Source organism: Mustela lutreola, chromosome 16, assembly GCF_030435805.1.
Source record: "Mustela lutreola isolate mMusLut2 chromosome 16, mMusLut2.pri, whole genome shotgun sequence".
In the NCBI taxonomy this organism is placed as follows: Eukaryota; Metazoa; Chordata; class Mammalia; order Carnivora; family Mustelidae; genus Mustela; species Mustela lutreola.
The window spans coordinates 13,223,067-13,242,444 of NC_081305.1; the positions used below are offsets into that span (position 1 = coordinate 13,223,067).

The following is a 19,378-nucleotide window of genomic DNA, read 5'->3' on the forward strand; positions in this document are numbered from 1 at the left end:
TCTAACTAAATGGACTAATAAATTCCTTATGCTAATTAAGCTGTATTGAAGTTTGAACTAAGTTTCTATTACTTGAAACCTATCACTCTCAAATGGATAATTGTTTTATTTTTAAGAATTGTAAATTTTTTATGAAGATTTTATTTATTTATTTGATAAGAAAGAGCACAAGCAGGCAGAGAGGCAGGCAGAGGGAGAAACAGACTCCCCAGTGAGCAAAGAGACCAATGCAGGACTCAATCCAAGGACCCTGGGATCATGACCTTAGCTGAGTGCAGATGCTTAACCAAGGCCACCCAGGCATCCTAGAAATCATACATTTACTTAAAATTTACTCCTGGGATTTATTAGGAAGACTTGCAAATAAGTAATACATGATAGTATAAGTTGCTATTTCCAAAGCCAGTTGAAAATACCTTACTTCTATTAGAATAGAAGAGAAAAAGCTTATACATTTTGCACTTGTGTATAATGCATAGACTAATTCATTTGAACCATCAGGGTATCAATCAGGATGTACCATCCAGGATGCATAAAAATCTGGAAATCATAAAACGTCATTAGATACTTGGATTAGGTAACACAGGACAGGTAATTCCATACACAAATAATTCTGCTCTTCCCAAGTTCACATGTGAATAAAACTAGCACATAGCAAGGTCTCTGTGGAAGTTCACATTGATCCAAAAATTCTGGGTCATCTGGGTCCGAAATACTTCATACTTTACCTATTTCACACTTTTCATACTTTAAAGAACTATATAATCCTATAAAGGGTTACAGAGAAAATTCTTTACAGAAAATGGGTACATTTTATTTGCATTTCCTCTAAGTATTAACAACTTAGGGTTCCTTGCAAACATTATTTGAAAGTGATCTTATTTGTTAACCAAATCCCACTGACAAAAATAATGCCTGGGGATCAAATTTCCTTTCACAGAAAATATTTAGAATCCCTTTAAGAAAGTCAGCCATACATATTAGAGCAAATCTGGATTTATTCATTGACCCTTTCAGGGCTCCAACCAACATCAATGAAGAAAGGGACCGGGGCTTTCATCAGTCTCTGTCAGCCATTAGGGATGTGGTAATTCCCGGGAGCAAATGAACAGCAAGTTAGCTTGACCCTGATCAAACTGAGTGCTTTCAACACTAATCACTAGCTCATATATCCTCACCAGCAGCTACTTGTTAAATGCTATATGTCTACCTTTATTAAAATGTCAAATGTATTTCTTTTAATTCACACTGGATAGCTGTCATAACAGAATTCAATAATGAAAACCAATGACAGAGGTTGGCTGCATACTATAAAACCGTACCTGAACTGTCTGATGTATAACAGGGTCTTTTTTCTTCTTTCATTATCACATTGGCAAATACTAACTGGGAAATTCTTAGTGTATTGGTGTCACAGAGCTTGGCCAGATTGATTTCCATTACAATACTATGAAAAATACCTATATCCAACTTACATTTCTAATAAGGACAAAAATAAATTTTTCTCCTAAAATTAAAGAGGACTTCCATTTCCGGAAGTGGCAGAATGGTTGAACCAACCATTCATGTGAACGCTACTAAAAACTTTAGGGGAGATAAATGTTAATCTCCCTAAAAGTATTAAAAGCCTATCAATAAAATAATTTTTTTAAAAAGCCTCTCAATATAATGAGCAATTACCAGACCAAAATCTAAATGTGATCAACACCAGAGGAGTAAGTGAAGCACTAAAACTCCATAGCCCCTTCTGCCGCAGAGCATTTACTACTCTTTAAAAATTGGGGCTTTATTTGGTGGCTGTGCTGGGCAATGAGATGGAAGTCAACAATTAGAGCCTACTAAAGATGGGAAGTTTAATGAGAAATCTCTCACCCTAGGCTGGGACCAAACTTAAGACTGGCCACTCCATCATCATCCCCAGAAAGCCATAGCAGAATTTGTGATGGTGCTTAGCACAGAAAGAGAAGAAAAAGAAAAGGAAAGGGTAAAAAATATTCCACAAGTTGGGGGCACTACTGACTCAAACTGCAGCCCAAGTCCATCCACTAATCTGGCCAGAGAACTTCAAGCCATGAGCTAGGTTTAGGGTAGTCCCACATTAACAGATCTTGAGGTGTCTCGCAGAAGCATATGTAATTCTATCACGGAAGGTACCATCAATCCCATATCTCAAAAAGTACAAATCCCTACAAATAATATTTTAAGGACAATAAGGAAAAGAAATAAGAAAACTAGATACCATAAACAAAATTAGCAGAAACTAAAAATGTCAGAAAGATCATCAAAGTTTTCATATAGGGGACTTATTAGATACACACTATAAAACAACTACGTTTTTACTGTTTGAAGAACTAACAGATAAACCTGAAGATATCTTTAGGGCACACAAATCTATTTTTTTTTAAATTACAGCAGTTCTGTAAATAACTGGACTCCCAAAATGCCAATGTCCTGAAAAACAAAACCCAACAAACACCCCCCCACCACCAAATGTCAAGGAAACTGTTCTACATTAAAGGGAACTAAAAAGCTTCATAGCTCAACATAGCATATAATCTTTGGATCCTGGATTTCATTTTTTTAAAACAACTATTATATTTTATTCAAAAACTGGGGAGGGGCACCTGGGTAGCTCAGTTGGTAAAGGATCTGCCTTCAGCTCAGATCATGATCCCAGGGTCCTAGGATCAAGTCCCACATCAAGTTCCCTGCTCAGTAGGGAGCCTGCTTCTTCTCCCTCTCCCTCTGCCTGTCCCCCTGCTTGTGCTCCCGCATGTGCTCTAATAAATAATTAAAATCTTTAAAAACATGGGGAAACATGGACATAGAGTGTGTATTAGACAATACTGTATCAATTTGATGTGAAAACAGCACTGTGGTTATGTAAAAGAATGTTCTTGACCTTAGCAAATACCTGCTAACTTATATAAAGGAGCAGTGTCACAACATCTCCCTCTACAAGTCATATATTGCTTTCAAATATTCAAAAGAGAGAGAGAGAGCAAGCAAAAGCAAATGTGAGAATGGTAACAACAAGTGACGGATCCAAGTAAAGAATATTTGGTACAATTACTTCAAGTTTTCTTCAGGTTTGAAAATTTTTAAAAAACAAAATGCTGTCAGAGGAAGTTGTACAGCAGATTTGAAAAAGATTCAAACACAACATCTAACAATGAAAAAGTGACTAAATTTAGAAATTTCTCAGAAAAGTAAAAAACATTTTTTTAATAAAGATCTTTATTTATTTATTTGACAGACAGAGATCATAAGTAGGCAGAGAGGCAGGCAGAGAGAGAGGAAGGGAAGCAGGCTCCCCACTGAGCAGAGAGCCGGATGCGGGGCTCAGGCCCAGGACCCTGGGACCATGACCTGAGCCAAAGGCAGAGGCTTTAACCCACTGTGCCACCCAGGTGCCCCGTAAAAAACATATTTTAAACAGCTGAGGAGAAGATGACTGAACTAGAAAATGGATCAGAAAAATCAGGCAGGTCAGTACATGGAGTGACAGAGGAAGAGAAAACATACAAGGGAAGTCAGAGACATGAAGGGCAGAGAACTCATGTCATGGGAGCCTTGAGTGACAGGAGAGGAGTTTGAGGACGTAATTGAAAACTAAGAGCTGGGTAATCTTCTGCAATGTTGGAAAAGACCAATATGTAGGTTCAAAAAGCCCATCAAATTCTAAGCTGCATAGATGAGAGAGAGAAAAAAAATCCATACCTGGACTTGTCTTTGAGAGGGTAAAGAAAACCAAAAATAAAGAGAAAAATTATTAAAAGAACCAATAAAAAAGATTATTTTCAATGGAGCTGTGGTTACATTGAGAGTTCATTTATCAACACAGTGGAAGCCAGAAGATAGTAGAATGATGAATTCAAATATGCTGGAAGAAAAAACTGCCATTTTTTAATTCTATAACCAGCAAAAATATCTTTCAAGAGTAGTGGTGAATGAAGGACAATTTTAGACAGACAAATACGGGAAGTTCATCCCAGCAGATCTCCTTCACACTTAGTACTGTCTGTGAATTTGAACTGCCCTAAAATGTAAGATTCTGCTGTTTCCTCAAACGAACCATCCACTAATGTACAACTATCGGATGGATACAAGAATAATGTATGACCATCGCTGAAAATGATTCTGAAATAGTTAATATGCCAATTTGCCTTATTTGAAGTCTCCATACAAGTTCACGAATACATGTACATCCATACTGATGTTCCACTTTTTCAAAATGAAGAACCAAAACAATCTGAACTCAGCAGGGATCTCATTGTCCCTGGCTCATAATAATATGGCTGTCCTATGGTTCTCTATTAATTGCTTTACAAATAGAAATATCATTACCCATATATAAATTTCACTTCTGAACAAAACAAAACAAAACAAAGATCCATGAGTGGTGACCTCCAACTGAACTGGTTAAATTTAGGGACTCATTTGTAAAGGTCAGTGCCCTTTGTTGCAAATCCGCTTCTTATGCAGATGAGAAGTTGAACCTGCCCTATGGCACTGGGCATAATTAGCCAGCTGCACTCCCATAATAAGGTGCAGATGGTTAATTACCCCAGCAAATAACTGCTACTTGTGGGCACAAAAGCCTGTACCTAAAATCACTGAAAGTATATTTGGGCCTATTTGTACTCGTGCAAACAAAACACTTCTTCCAAGGTTTCATCTGTGAACAGAGCACCACAGGCTCAAACCACACTGCTCTGGGGGAGACCCATTAACACTGCTGGGAGTTAGTTCAAGGGAGGGACCACTGGCCACAAAGCTGTACTTCGAATGGTGAAATATTTCACAGGGTGCTGAATCCTTGTTGAAAAAAAAAATCTCCTTAAGTTTCTTTGTTGTAATAGGAATCATAAATGAAACAGAATTTGGTTTTCCTAGAATCCAAAGTAAATTCTATATTCTTTAGATAAAAATTCTGAAATGAAAGGACTTTTTTCATAAGCAAAACATGTCAACATTCATGGTCTTAAGAAGAAAAAAAAAATCTAATTTTCCTGTGCCCTTAAGGAATTTCATTAGCAGAGTGACCAAAATTTAGAAAGCCATGTAAGAAACAACACATCTAATGGTTGTTAGAGACTGTTCCAAAGATCCCATTTAAAAACAGAATCTAGGGGTGCCTGGGTGGCTCAGTGGTTAAAGCCTCTGCCTTCAGCTCAGGTCATGATCCCAGGGTCCTGGGATCAAGCCCCACATTGGGCTCTCTGCTCAGCAGGGAGCCTGCTTTCCTTTCTCTCTCTGCCTGCCTCTCTGCCTACTTGTGATCTGTCAAATAAATAAATAAAAATCTTTAAAAAAAATTTTTTTAATTAAAAAAAAATAAAAACAATCTCTCAGGGGTGTCTGGGTGGCAGTCAGTTGAGTGTCTGACTCCTGGTTTCGGCTCAGATCACTATCTCAGGGTCCTGGGTTTGAGCCCCATGTCTGGCTCCACATTCAGCATGCTTGAGATTCTCTCTCCCTCTGCCCCTCCCTCTCATGCTCTCTCTCTCTCTCTCTCTATCAAATAAGTAAATCTTTTTTTTTTAATTTTAAAAATTAAAAATAAAAACATAATATGTCAGTCTTCCTATAACAATAGTAGGATTTGGGGAGAAAGCAGAGAAGAGGTAACTACTTCCTAAAACCCATGTTTGGAAGTCCTCTGCAGCTGCGAAGCTCTCCATTTGCAGGGGCAAGATGACAGGGCTGGGGAACAGAATACTAATCTGCTTGAATCTGCATAGAACCTTTCCTCTGAAGCACCCACAGGGTGTGCGATTCCATTCAGTTTAATTGTATGTTGGGGAAGAGGAAAAGCTGCTTGCCATGGCTTTAATTGCTAAGAACACACTATCTTTTCAGGAACCATCTGTTTAATTATAATTACAAGCAGCGATGTAAAAACACAAATGCTTCACAAGTACAAAACTCCACTACCACTAACAGTTCTAACATGATGAGCCATATTGTGAAAGTATGTTGCCTCTTCCCTCCACAATATTTCATGATTTAGCAAATGACAGCCTACCATTTATTATGGAATCTCATCCTGGTAAAGCCAAAGTTATTAATTACTATTCTCAGATTATATCCCTTTGTTATTCCTTTTTCTTAAACTTTAATTCCCTCTGAGAATGACAGGAATTATATCAGAAATTAAATACATCAGGCCCCCTTTTTTCCCTGCTAAAATCTTTGAGCTCCATATAATACACATCACCTATAATTAATTACCAGGGACATTCCCAAGCATTGCAAGACTAATTTTTTGGCTTTCATAAACACAAATTTCTGCCTTCCTGGTTTTGAAATATGCTTACAACACTGTTATTATTTTAAGAGCCACAAGTATAGGTAATTGTTTTCAGGCATGAATAAAAATAGCTTAACCTTGAAATCTATTTTAATTAGGGATTTTTCAAAGCCACGGCGGCAAACTTGGGTGGATTGTTTATAATAAAAATAAGCATCAACAACATAGTTGTACAGAACATAGAATTAGGGAAAGTTATTTAACTTGAGCTTACAATAATGGTTTAGAGAAATAAAAACAGACACAGACACAGTCAGATCATAATGTTATTAGAGCAACCTTACAGGATATTTTAGATAGTCTACTAAAGTAAGAAGATGCCAAATAAAATGCAGGAGATTGCGAACTGCCAAGAAATTACAAGAGATTTCTTCCTAAGGCATCTCACAGAAATTTTTCTTTAAAGTCAACCAAGTTAACTTTTGTATTCACTGTAAGATGAAGAGCACTACTTTGACAAGATCATATACTTTCTGACAAGCCTTTCAATCAAGCAAAGAACATTTTTTTTTAAGCCAAGAATGCTTTTTTAAAAGCCCACTTTTCCTCCCTATCACAGGGGTAACTATGACTCTTAAAAAAAAAAATCAGAACTTTAGCATTTTAAATTCTCAAAGAAATAAAAAGACTGCACAGTTTTTCAAATCAAATCACGGTAGAGGCATCTGGTGATTTGTCAATTTCTTACTTATCCTTCTCTGCCCCACCTGAAATCCTCCCAGCCACGATCCTACAATCATTTTTGCCTTATTTCAAGTCCTCATTCCCTTTGCAAGATATTGTATATGAAGAGCGGCCAAATGCTAAGTGTCTCTGAAGCATTAATGAGGGAACAGATCTTGGAAGGAATCATTTGAGAAGAGACTGCCTACAGGAAATGGCTGTTTCTTCACTTTCAGTGATAACGACCATAATCGAGTGTATTGCTACCCCCTGTGTTCTGATACGTACTCATTCTAAGCCAGTAATCTTTGACCTTTGAGGTCTCAGTCCCACTAGGAATCAGGAAAAATCTCGGAACCCTGTCCACCACAAGATGAACATAAACATAAAATCTAAAGATCCCCATACCCAGGATCAAGAATCACTACTTTATGCAGATCCCAAAGTGTATCAGTTAAAACATGATTGCAGTACTCACAAGCTATCCAGACTTCTTTCAAACTTGATGAAGAGTTTTCATGTTCTAAATGTTTTTGCTGCTAATGTGGAAAAACATTCTCAAAACCGTTTTGAAGTTTGTGGAACTAACCCACTAACTAATAACAAATAATAACTTCCTCTCTGCTTTGTGGTTCGTTATAAGAATCATTCTCACGCTCAAAATAAATCTAAGTTTGCTCATATACAAATAAAATGAAATAACAAAACAAGAAAATGATTAAAATAAAACAATGAAAATGAAATAAAATGTAAAACATAAGTCTATAAAAATTTGAGAAGAAAACAGAAAAGAACATTGGTGTTACCTTGGATTAGGCAAAGAGTTTTAGATAGCATAATCCATGGAAGAAAACTGTGAATAGTACTCAGCAATAAGGCATGAGCTAGTTATGTGTGACAGCATGGAGAAATCTCAAAATCAATGTGTTAAATAAAACAAGCCAGACAAAAAATGCTGTGTATTTTCTGATTCCATTTACCTGATGTTTTGGAAAACACAGAAACGGGAATTAGATCATTGGTTTCCAGGGGCTGGAGGTAGGGAAAGGGGATTGACTACAACTTTTTGAGCTAATAGAATCATTCTATATATTACTGTGGTTACATGCCATATATTTTTCAAATCACATGGAAGTAAAAGAGGTGAATTTTATAGTACATAAATTATAAATCCTCAATCTGACTTTAAAAAACAGCTAAGAACACACTAGGAGAAAATTTAATTTAATTCATATCTTAACATAGCATACAGCATCAATATCCAGGGTATGTACAATAATCCTACAAATCAATACAAGAAGGACAGTCAAATTTAAATTGGGAAACAATAAAGAAAAAGGCAATCCCCAGAAGACCAATTATCAAGAGTGAACAGACATAAACCACTCAATTTCACTAATCTGGAAAATGCAAATTATAGTAAAGTAATAACCATTATTTTTCCATTAGAAAGACAAACTCATTAAACACTGGAAATATCAAGTGTTGATGCCGATGCAAAGCAATACAATCTCTAAAATAAGACCCCAGGAGAGTTACTTCAATGGGGATGATGGAATTTCTACTATATTCATACTTAGCTAAATTGAAAGACAGAAAAATAACCCTTAAAATAGTTGGGTGGTTAAAAACAAACAAACAAATAAAAATAAAATAAATATTTGGGTGGTTGTCTTTTCTTTTCCAGTCAGTGGGTTGTAGGACGAGGTGAGACAATCCTGAAAATGCTAGTGTTGGCGTCATCACTGCTGGAACAGTCTGTCAGTCCAGTACACGCTGGGGACACCACGGAAGGTCCATATGAATGATACAAAGGATTTACCAGCCCAAGAAGCAAAGAGTGATGTCCAGGTAGCCTTTCAAAGGGCGCCAGCCTCCTCAACATTGTCAAGAAAGGAACTCAGGTAGGAAATGAGAGCCACAGCAAAATTTAGAATAAAGACGTAATGAAACTGACAAATTTATCCTTCTTCTAATTTATGGAGACATACGGGAAAAGTCTATAAATTAGAATTTTAAATATTCTCAGAATGAAAGCTTTTCAATGGTTCGATTTCAGAACTGGTTTGCTCGAGGTGATTTAAAGGGATTGTCTCGAGATATTTTTGACTGCATCCAATTTTGACCTTAGCGCTGACTTCTGAACTTCACACAGTAAAATGTGAGTCCACTAGACAACCTCATCAAGGGCACACAGATCTCGTGTGTAACAGTATTTTTTCTTTCCAGCAAAACACGTGCCTTAGTACTGGACATGAAGGAGAACCTCTATTACTTTAAGGAGTAAAGAAGAGCGGGGAAGAATCCTCTTGATAAAATACAGTATGTGAAGTACTATGAACCGAAAAGGACAAGACCCAGTAGAGAAAAGGAGCAAGAAACAAATCCAAGGCAAACAGGTGAGCACACACCGAGGACAACACACCTGGTATCCAGCAAAGGTGGGGATTAAGAATCATAGCAACGGCCACTGGCTAGTCCCCATCACCGGCCAGTCTCTGAGCCAGAAGGCTCCAGAGTAAAGGCAGGTTCATGATTAAAATCACCTCCCAGGACCATGGCTGTCAAATGCAACCACAGAGAGGAAGCATGTCTGAGGGTTTATGGGTCAGTCATTGATCCTCACAGTCTTTCTGGGAAGGAAACTGGAAGGGATTGGAGGGATGGAAGGGGGGCAACTTATCTGGGCGAGAAAATATGGGAAACGATTGGCCCCCAAGCCTCACAGCTAAGTAGAAGTTAGAAGCAAAGTGAACACCAAGGTCGGAGGTTCTGCTATTTTAATGAGAATAAGAAGAAGGGGTCAGAGAAGGCTGAGGAGGAGCGGGATCTGGAAAGCTTGGGGAACCCACGAGATAAAGGGTGGGAACATGAGGAGAAGATGCCCTGGCCAGTCCCTAAACCCCTCGCACTGTGACCCCTTGATCACTGCAAGGACCTCCGACTCCGGAATGCCCGCGACTGCCTGTCAATTCTGTCCCCGGCTCCTCACCAAGACCTTGCGTCCAACTCACAGGTGCAGCCGAAGCCGAGGAGCTCCGCAAGCAGCTCCAAGCCGCCCGCTCACCTCCAGCTTCCCGGCCCGAGCTGTTGCCATCCGTTGCCACAGCAACCACGGAGCACCCCGCAGCCTAGCAAGCCGCAGTGTGATTGGACAAGGCAAGCGTCCATAGCAACTGCCCGGCTGCGCTGTTGGGTGGAAGTGACCTTGGTTTTCAGGAATTCTTCGGATGCCCTCTCTCCCTAAAGGCACCCTACTGCAGGCACCTGTCCTCACTTCCGAAATGTGCTTCATGCCTTGTCTCGTGAAACATTTGTCTCTCCTTGTTACTGCAACCGTTCTTGCTTCCACAGAATTTTTTTTTTAACTTGGCGCCAATTTTATCTTCAGGTAGAATGTCCGTGAACCCTCTTACGTTATATGCAAAAGTCTATGTCCACTCACCCAGGAGGGATGGTCCATAACTACAGATTCTCAAAGGAGCCAGAACCAGAACTCGAGACAGTCCAAAAGAATAATTTCTATATGTATTAACCCCATCTTCCTTCTCAGAGTCCACAGATAAAAAGTGTGATTCTTCCCAGACTTCATTTAGACGGTGGCATCACTCATATCCTGCCTTGAGACATCTCTCAAAGACTTTAACTCTTGACTTTCATTCATTCATTCAAAAAATATCTATTGATCACTAATTATGAGTCATACATTTGAAACAAGTGCCTTTCTAGCCACTGGAGTATAGCAATTGTGAAGACAAAGTCCCTGATTTCTCAGAGTTTTCCTTGTGGTGTGGGAAACAACAGATGAATAAACAAGATCATTTCAGTTTATGATAATAAATAAAATGTGATATGACGGGAAGTGTCTAAGGTAACATGTCCTATAGATAGGGGGGTCAGAGAGGTTCACACTGAGGAGACTGCATTTGAGCCAAGATGTGACAAGACACCAGCTGGAGAAGAGCAAGGAAGACAGCATCACAGGCAAAAGATACAGTAAGCCAAAAGAAATGAATTAGAATGTTAGAGAAAATGAAAGGCCAGTACAGCTGAAAAGGAGACGGCTTGTAAGACTGTGGGAAGAGACAATCAGATTGCCCTTCCCCCGGATTTTCAAAGGACTGGCACCTTCTCCCTCCTCCCTCACCCGGCCATCCCCAGTCACCCCTATCACATCACCCTTTCTTTCCTTCATAGCCATTGTGACTTTGCAATGTCTGTGAGCTCCCGGAGGACAGAGACATCACTCAACACAGTTTCCCCAGCACCTAAAATAACTGGCCCGGCATGGACACTGAATAAATATTTGTTGACTACATGAACCCCCGTATCACAAAACTAGAAATTACATGGACCGTGGGAATAAGACAAATACTTCTGTCTTTATGAAGCATAAATGCTTGTGGAATAAATGAATTACAAACTATGTGGGCTAACTAAACATATGCAGAATTGAGTGATTTAGACTATATGTGTTGTGCAAAGCCACTGAACAATGATAATTTCTTCATTCTATTATATTTCAGTTCAATTTCACAGAGATCCAGTGCTTGGTCTATGGTACATAGTAATGACCAAGAAGAGCACCAGTCTTGCCTGTAAAGCTCACAATCTACTGCCACGCTGTCTATCATAGTATACACCTCATACTTGCAACCATTGAGCATTTGGTTTGTGGCTGGTCCACACTGGAATGTGGAGCAATATAAACTCCAGATTTTAAAACACCAAGTGCAAGACAAGACTGTAAAATAGCTCATTAAGAATTTTTAATATTGATTTCATACTGAAATAATAACATTTTGGATATATAAGGTTAAGTAAGATTATTATTAAAATTATTTTCACTTGTTTCTTGTTTGGTTTTTTTTAAAGAATTTATTTATTTATTTATTTATTTGAGAGAGATCACAAGTAGGTGGAGAGGCAGGTGCAGAGAGGGAGGGGATAGCAGGCTCCCTGCTGAGCAGAGAGCCTGATGTGGGGCTTGATCCCAGGACCCTGGGTTTATGACCCGAGCTGAAGGCAGAGGCTTAACCCACTGGGCCACCCAGGCGCCCCTTGTTTCTTGTTCTTAATGTAATTGGTAGAAAATGATAAATTATATATTTGGCTTGCATTATATTCCTATTAGCATTGGTCTAGTGGGAACTTAATGCTAGTTGAATAAACAAGTGACATCTTATTACAGATATTAAAATGGAACTTTCAGGGGGCACCTAGCAGGCTCAGCCAGAAGAGGACATGACTCTTGATCATGAGTTTGAGTCCCACAATGGGTGTAGAGATCACTTAAAATAAATAAATAAAGGGGCGCCTGGGTGGCTCAGTGCGCTGAGCCTCTGCCTTCGGCTCAGGTCATGGTCCTGGGGTCCTGGGATGGAGCCCTGCATCGGGTTCTCTGCTCAGAGGGGAGCCTGCTTCCCCCCCCTCTCTCTGCCTGCCTCTCTGCCTACTTGTGATAACTCTCTGTCAAGTGAATAAATAAAATCTTTTAAAAAATAATAATAATTAAATAAATAAATAAGTTTTAAAAAATAAAATAGATATTTCAGCTGAGGCAGGATAGATAGCAAACTGCAAATAGAGGAACTAGATAAAGAATTTACAAAGAAAATAGGTCAGACAACTCTTAAGCCTTTCACACATGAGTATATAAAAGGGTCAGGAGTAGGTGATGGGGGAGGATTCCTTTAAAGAGAGCTAGCTGTGAGCCCCATCCCCTATCCATCCATCAAGAAAAGGAGGCTTTGCAAAGACCACCAGTGAGTTCAACCTATTGGGGTCACAGGGGGCTTGTTTCTGAATCCCACCTGGAAATTCTAAAGGGTAAGGGATGGGTGAACTAGTCAGCAGACAGCAGAGCAAAGCAAGAATTGGTTGGTTGGGGACAACCTGTCCCCTCCCCCCAGGATGTATCAAGGTGAAAAAAGGCATGAGGGTTTTCTATAGAGATCCTATGGGCCACTCAAAAAAGATGTGTAGGGTTTATTTTGGATCCTTTCTAAGAGGAAAATCTGGTGAGACAAAGGGACTTCAGCAAAGGTTCCTAGGGGCCAAGGAAAAGCAAAGAACCAGGTAAATGGGAAATGCATTTGACCCCAGTAAGAGAACAGTAGGGTACAGATTCCTGGCGATGAGGTTAAACTTTCTGAAAGACTCTTGAAAGTGCCCTGCAGGTGGAAGTATCATCTTAATCATGGCAGTATCAGACAAGTAACAATTTTCTTACTGCCTTTTTCTTTCCTCCGTCTTCATGTTCTAATCCCAACAGGACCGGAAAAGAGTTTCGAAACTTGGGGCACAGGTGTGGAGGCAGGCAATGAGCCCAAGTAGAAGACAACGGGAAAGAAGAAGGTGACCCCGCTTCTATTCCCCTGCAGGAGGGTTCCTATGGGCGGCAGCCCAAGAGCAAAAAGGAGGGAAGCCACAACTTTCAAAGTTTTGATTATCACCTTGGACAGAACATTTTAACAACTGTCCTGAGACTGGATTTTGACACTCAGGAGGGTCCACAAAAGTCTTGGCACCTGACTGAGTTCAGCCAACGGGCAGGGAAACCATTTGTCCCACAGAGACATTTTAAAGAGAAACGAGAAGACAAAAATCAAGTTGCTTTATGACTGCAGCCATAAGTCACGCTTGTCTGACTGAAGGGTTACAGAAGAAATATGAGACAGGCTACAAATACAAGTAGGAATGTGTGTTATTCCTGAAGTGTACAGAGCAGTCGATGTATAAAGTTAAGGATTAAAGTGCATAGTATTACAGGGAGAAGAAGAGGTTATCTAAAGACACAGTGCCTCGGAGCCAGACCTAAGCTAGCATTTAATCCCCAATCCCCAAAGGCCTTTCCAGGGCTTCTGAGAGGGAGCCCATCTGCAGCTGCTGCATAGGGATGAAAGCTTGGCTTATTCTCGCTGCCAGATAGACAGGTGGGCAGGCAACACAGGGAAAAACAAATGCATAAACAAACAAACAAACAAAAAAACCCTGTGTCTAGAAATGGATATCCCACTGAGAATTAATAATGGTATTCATAAGTAGATCAAATTTGGGGATCTTTAACTTACATTTATTTGTCTTCAACAGGAAGGATGAAGACGGTCTCTATTCTAGATCTGCCTGACACTATGGAACCTCACACTTGTATTGGGTAAGAGATGAGGCCAGGTCCTGTTCTTTCTAAGGTGTGAGCAGATAATTGGGTCAACAAGCAGTGAAGACTGAGCCTTCCTTCGACTTCAGTGGTTAAATATGCCTGTTGCCCTGGGGCCTCAAGCCACCCAGCCAGCCTCAGCAATCCTGGTTCATGGGGCCCATGCAGAGGAGAGCCATGGTCAAGAACTTAGGGGGCAAATACCCAGAAATCATGTATTCACCATTATAAAAAGCTGTAGAGATCAATGTGTATAAAACTTTTAGAGCAATACGTGAGCAATGATTTTTCTTACTATAGTGACAGGACTCCAGCTCTGAACTTACCCCCAGTGTGGACTTCGCTCCATAGCCTCTCAGCGCTTAAGTGGCCACATCTGTGCAGTAGGGGAACTACTGCACCCGATCGGTGAGGACGGAATTAAGATAATAACATAAACCAAGGGCCTAAGAAGGAAAGCTGTCATTCTAATGAATATTGTCACCATCCTTCAGTCTGGCTTTCTATCTCTTTGACATCACCTGTAGATAGTTGCTCAGCGCTAAAGACTAAATGTTTGCGTCATTATTCAAAATTCAGAATTTACTAACCCCCAACTACTTGGTTGGTTACTAATAACCAACTAATACGCTGGTGTTAAGAAGTGCGGCCTTTGGGTGATTCGATCAGGAGGCTGGAGCCCTCATGAATGGGATTAGTGTCCTTATAAAATAGACCCCAGAGAGCTCCCTAGAGCATGTCCACCATGTAAGGTTACAGCAAAAAGATAGCATCTACGAACCAGGAAGCAGACTCTCAGCCGATACTGAACCTGCTGACACCTTGATCTTAGACTTTCTGGCTTCAAGAACAGTAAGGAATAAATGTCTATTGTTTAACCCACAGTGTAGTATGTTTTTGTCACAGCAACCCAAACCAAGATACCTAGCCTCTGTTTAAACTCTTGCTTTTTGTTCTTCCCTTTACCAAGCTTTGACTGAGAAGCCACTAAGCACTGAACTGATGTTGGGCATGGAGTATATTCAGCATATAAGGTCCAGTCCCTGCCCTCAAAGAGCTCAGTCTTTTGTTTGTAGAAGATGCTTACTTTTCACACTTTCCCAAAACTAAGATCAAGCATCATGACACTCTGCATTTGAACAGCCAAAATTTTTGAAAACTTTTCCTGAAATAAAACAGAATGTGACTCCTATATCTCTTTTATGTGAAAAATTTTCCAATTTAAAAACCATCTGTTGTGGCTTTCCAAGTCCTCCATTTTCTCTCCAACAGTGCCTCACAGGGTATGAGTTCTAGTCAGACACCTTGTATCCTGACCACGCTGAGCAAATCCCAGAGCGCTCTCCTTTACTAGAGCTCAGAATGAAACACAGTTCTCTCAAGTCCTCTGAGAAGTATTATTGTGGGGGAAAATTTTAATTCCTCACATTTTGAGACAGTGAGGTAAATGAACTACCTTTGCCAGTTTTATGTGGAAAAAAAAAATTTAATCAGCCTCATTTTGTGAATAGCCACTGCCAATATTTCCTACTGATGCTTGGGTAGCATAAATTACAGCCATAAGAAGACTGAAGGTTTTCCAAAACTGAGACCCATCTCACCACCCTTCTGCTATTTCACCTTCAGCAAGCCTCTTGGTTGTAATTAGAGAAACCAACTCCAATTAGTTTAAGCCAACTGGAGAATTAATTGAAAAATTCACCTAAATCTTAAATTCTGAAGGCAGCTGGGCTTCCTGGGGGACAGGAACCAAGAAGTGGAAAATTAAACAGAACCAAAGTAGGGCTAGTCCCTCTGTCTGCTTCTCTCTGGGCCCGAATCTCCCTACTTCTCTATAGATACCTGTGTCATTTTTTCCCTTTAGACCTGTCTCTCTCTATCCTCTACCAAATCTTTTTTTTTTTTTTTAAGAATTTATTTATTTATTTATTTAGTTGAGAAAGAGAGAGAGAGAGCACAAGCCGGGGGAGCAGCAGGCAGAGGGAAAGGGAGAAGCAGGCTCCCTGCAGAGCAGGGAGTCTGATGTGGGGTTTGATGCCAGGACTCTGGGATAATGATCAGACGCCTAACTGACTGAAGCACCCAGGTGCCCCTATTCTCTACCAAATCTTAGAGAGCAGTCATCCCATATACCCATCCTCTCAGTGCCCAAGCATCCGCAAATTTCCAAGTGTAGTGGATTATATGGTGGTTTTGAAAAAGGTATGCTCACATCCCAATACCCGTACCCTGTGAATGTTATCTTATTCAGAAAAAAAGGTCTTTGCGGGTGTGATTAAGGGTCCTGAGATATGAGATTATCCTAAATTATCCAGGTGAACCCTAAATCTACCAACTGTGTCAGAGACAGAATGGAAGAAGTCACAGACACATAAAGGGGAGGTAGGAATGTGACCACAGAGGCAGGGATTGGAGTGGTACAGCCAAGGAAGCCCAGGACGACCAGAGCAATTAGAAACTGGAAGAGGCATGGAAGGATTCTCCCCAGAGCCTCCAAAGCGAGTACAGGCCTGCCTATTCCTTGATTTCAGACCTCTGGACTTCAGAACCCTGAAAGAATAAATTTCTGTTATTTGAAGCCACCTAATTAGTGATAATTTGTTGCTGTAGTCATAGGAAACAAACATGCTAAGTTTTAATTCCAAATTCTTAGAAGAGAAAATCCAAGTGGCTTAGGCTGACTCGAGTGCAACATATTCCTCCAGCTCAATCATCTGCTAGAGATGAGCCACACTGAATGGTACGGTGGCCAGGGCCACCCCCGTATGGAGGACTGTGGTCATTCTCAAGGAAGTGAGAGTCCTTAAAGCCATCTACTACATGGGAGTTCTCCAATCAACCAGGCCCTAAATTTCATTCTTTCCTCCATCCTCACACCCTGTTCCTTCACCATTTTGGACCAGTTTTTCCTGGATTCAGTTTTTCACTTCTCCATATATACCAAATTTCCCACTTCTTTCCAATTCTCCGGCCACTCATCTACCTCAAGCCAGCTTCATATCTTGCCTTGGTCTAGCGCCACAGTTCTCAAAGTGTTTGCTGAGGCACTTCAGGGTACCACATAGAATTCACAGTGGTCTCTCTGGATATTTTAAATCTTCACAGGAATCACAGCAACATCTGTGGGAAACTAGTACCTTAAGATAGTCCACAGTTTCAACACTAGATTATTATACTGTTTCCAATGACGAAATCATGTCAAAGCAGGTTTTCAAATAAGTGCTATGATGAAAACATGCACCACTTGGAAATCAGTGTGGCATAGAAATGTGGAGGGGGGTGTGTGACATGCTTCCAAGGTTTCAAAGGTGTGCGGTGACCAACAGGCATTACGTTGTTAGGACATATGTACTTATTAAGCTATCTGGGGCCTGATTACTTAATAAATGGAATAGTTGGCTGCTTCTTTTGGCCCACAGATGCTGTGAAACAATTACTAAGACACTACAAATATTGTCCACCTTTTTATTCCTACTTCACCAAGAGCAGAAGATGGCATCAAGTTCCATCTCAAAGATGAGCCACGCAGAACGCATCACAAATGCCCCCAGAGAAGAAGACTAACATGACTTTTTTGGGTAGAATGTCTGAGAACGTTGACTCTGCCACTTAGAAAATATGAGCTCATTTTGCTCCCTCTTGTGAAAATGTCTACTATGTTCAAGTCAACTCAAAAAGCATGTACTGGGCATTTACTGGTTAGCTTGGACTAAAAAGCCCAGGAGCTGGTAAACTTAGGTCGGAGGCTCAGTTCCACTGCCCACCACCTTTTGGTGCTGAGGCTAACTGCTTCACCTCTCCCAACCTCAGTGTCTGCAGCTACTAAAAGGCATGATCAGACATTCAAAAAATATTATTTATGAGGCTACTCTATGCTCAAAAGTGCTCTATTCTGTAAAGCAGTGTTCTCAACCTTTTTTTTTTTTCCATCACTGCTCCCCTAAGGAGACTTTTTAGACACATTTGTTCTAATGATGCCTCCGAAATGTTAATATGTATGCGCTGTATATTGGTCTATATGTTATGATAAATCTGCATTCTATGCATTAAAAAGTGATATTTGAAGGGGTTTTTTTTTGCTCCCCCAAGAACCAGTTTTTGCCCCTTGGGGATAAGGTCACCCATACTAAGAACACATGACCTAAGGAAACAGAGGAAAACATTTCACTTTCACAAAGGCCCACGTTGTAGCATGAAAATTTGGATAAAAAACAAAATATCAGATGTGAAAAGTGCTCTGAAATAGGAAAGTAGGATGCTATGATGGAGAACAGCTGAGGGGCTGAGCCAGAGGCCCCTGTGAAAGGTGACCCCAGTGGTGAGATGTGAATGACCCACAGCCAGGTGTCCACAAGGGAGGAGCTGCCAGTGCAGGGCGGGGAGGGAGGTCGGGGTCTGGGGTTGCTGCCAGGCACCAGCTTCATGACAGGCAAGAGAAGGGCGGAGCATGGTGAGCTCGGTGACACCACCATTAGAGAGAGAGCCATTCGGAAAACTGAGTAATAACAGCGAAGGAAAACACTTGATAAATAGCAGATTGTTACATGAATGGGTGGGGTTATTATTTGCAAAACGCGACTTTTAGGCATTACAGACAGAAAATGACTTCGCTCTGAACCCTGTTATCAAAAAAAAAAAAAAAAAAAAAAAAAAAGAGGTGGTTTTGAAGAAAGCTGAAGAGGCTAGATTCTGGAAGAAGGCTTAAATAACCAAAGATATCGGATATCTTTGAGATATCAGAGAGCTAGACATCTAGATAGACGTAGAAGAGAAAGAAATGGTAGAAGAAATGGTACCTAGTGTTTCCGATGAAGTCCTTGCCCTTTGTATCCGTACAGAGTGCGCGACACACGGGGTCCTCACACGCCCATGGGGTTAGTCTCTTCATCTCACAGATGGAGCTAAGGCTCCAAAAGCACAAGTCACCTGCCCAGAATCACCCGGGCAGTGAGCAGAAGGACTTATTAGGTCCGTCTGGCCTGAGACTAAGGTCTTCACCAAGACTGATGTCACCCTGTTTCCTCATCTAATTCTACGTACTCACCATCTTCTGTGCCTGCCCCTTGGCTGTGAGTGATTTCAATTTATTCCATTTGAGGAGCTGGACTAGGAGAAGTTAGGACATCAGACTCAGCTCAACAATTAAAAGACTAATTATAATGTTCTTACAGCGCCTAGGAATAAAAACTGTCAGCACCGTGTTTAATGACCCACTCTCTTGCTTGTAGGGGGAATATATCTTG

At 40.5% G+C, this 19,378-nt stretch overlaps 1 protein-coding gene across 3 annotated transcripts in view; it reads right to left on the minus strand.

Annotated features, from left to right (window-relative positions):
* HYDIN (HYDIN axonemal central pair apparatus protein) overlaps positions 1–19,378 on the minus strand; it is a 385,540-nt gene that overhangs the window by 315,262 nt on the left and 50,900 nt on the right. Inside the window, exon 1 of one of the 3 annotated variants that reach the window (XM_059150956.1) lies at positions 9,991–10,063. The exons of 1 other annotated variant lie outside the window; for it this stretch is intronic. The gene's annotated coding sequence lies outside the window, so the exon portion shown is untranslated. Of the gene's footprint in view, positions 1–9,968; positions 10,064–19,378 lie in introns of those variants that run through there. One more of the 3 variants, XM_059150955.1, reaches the window with a different exon arrangement.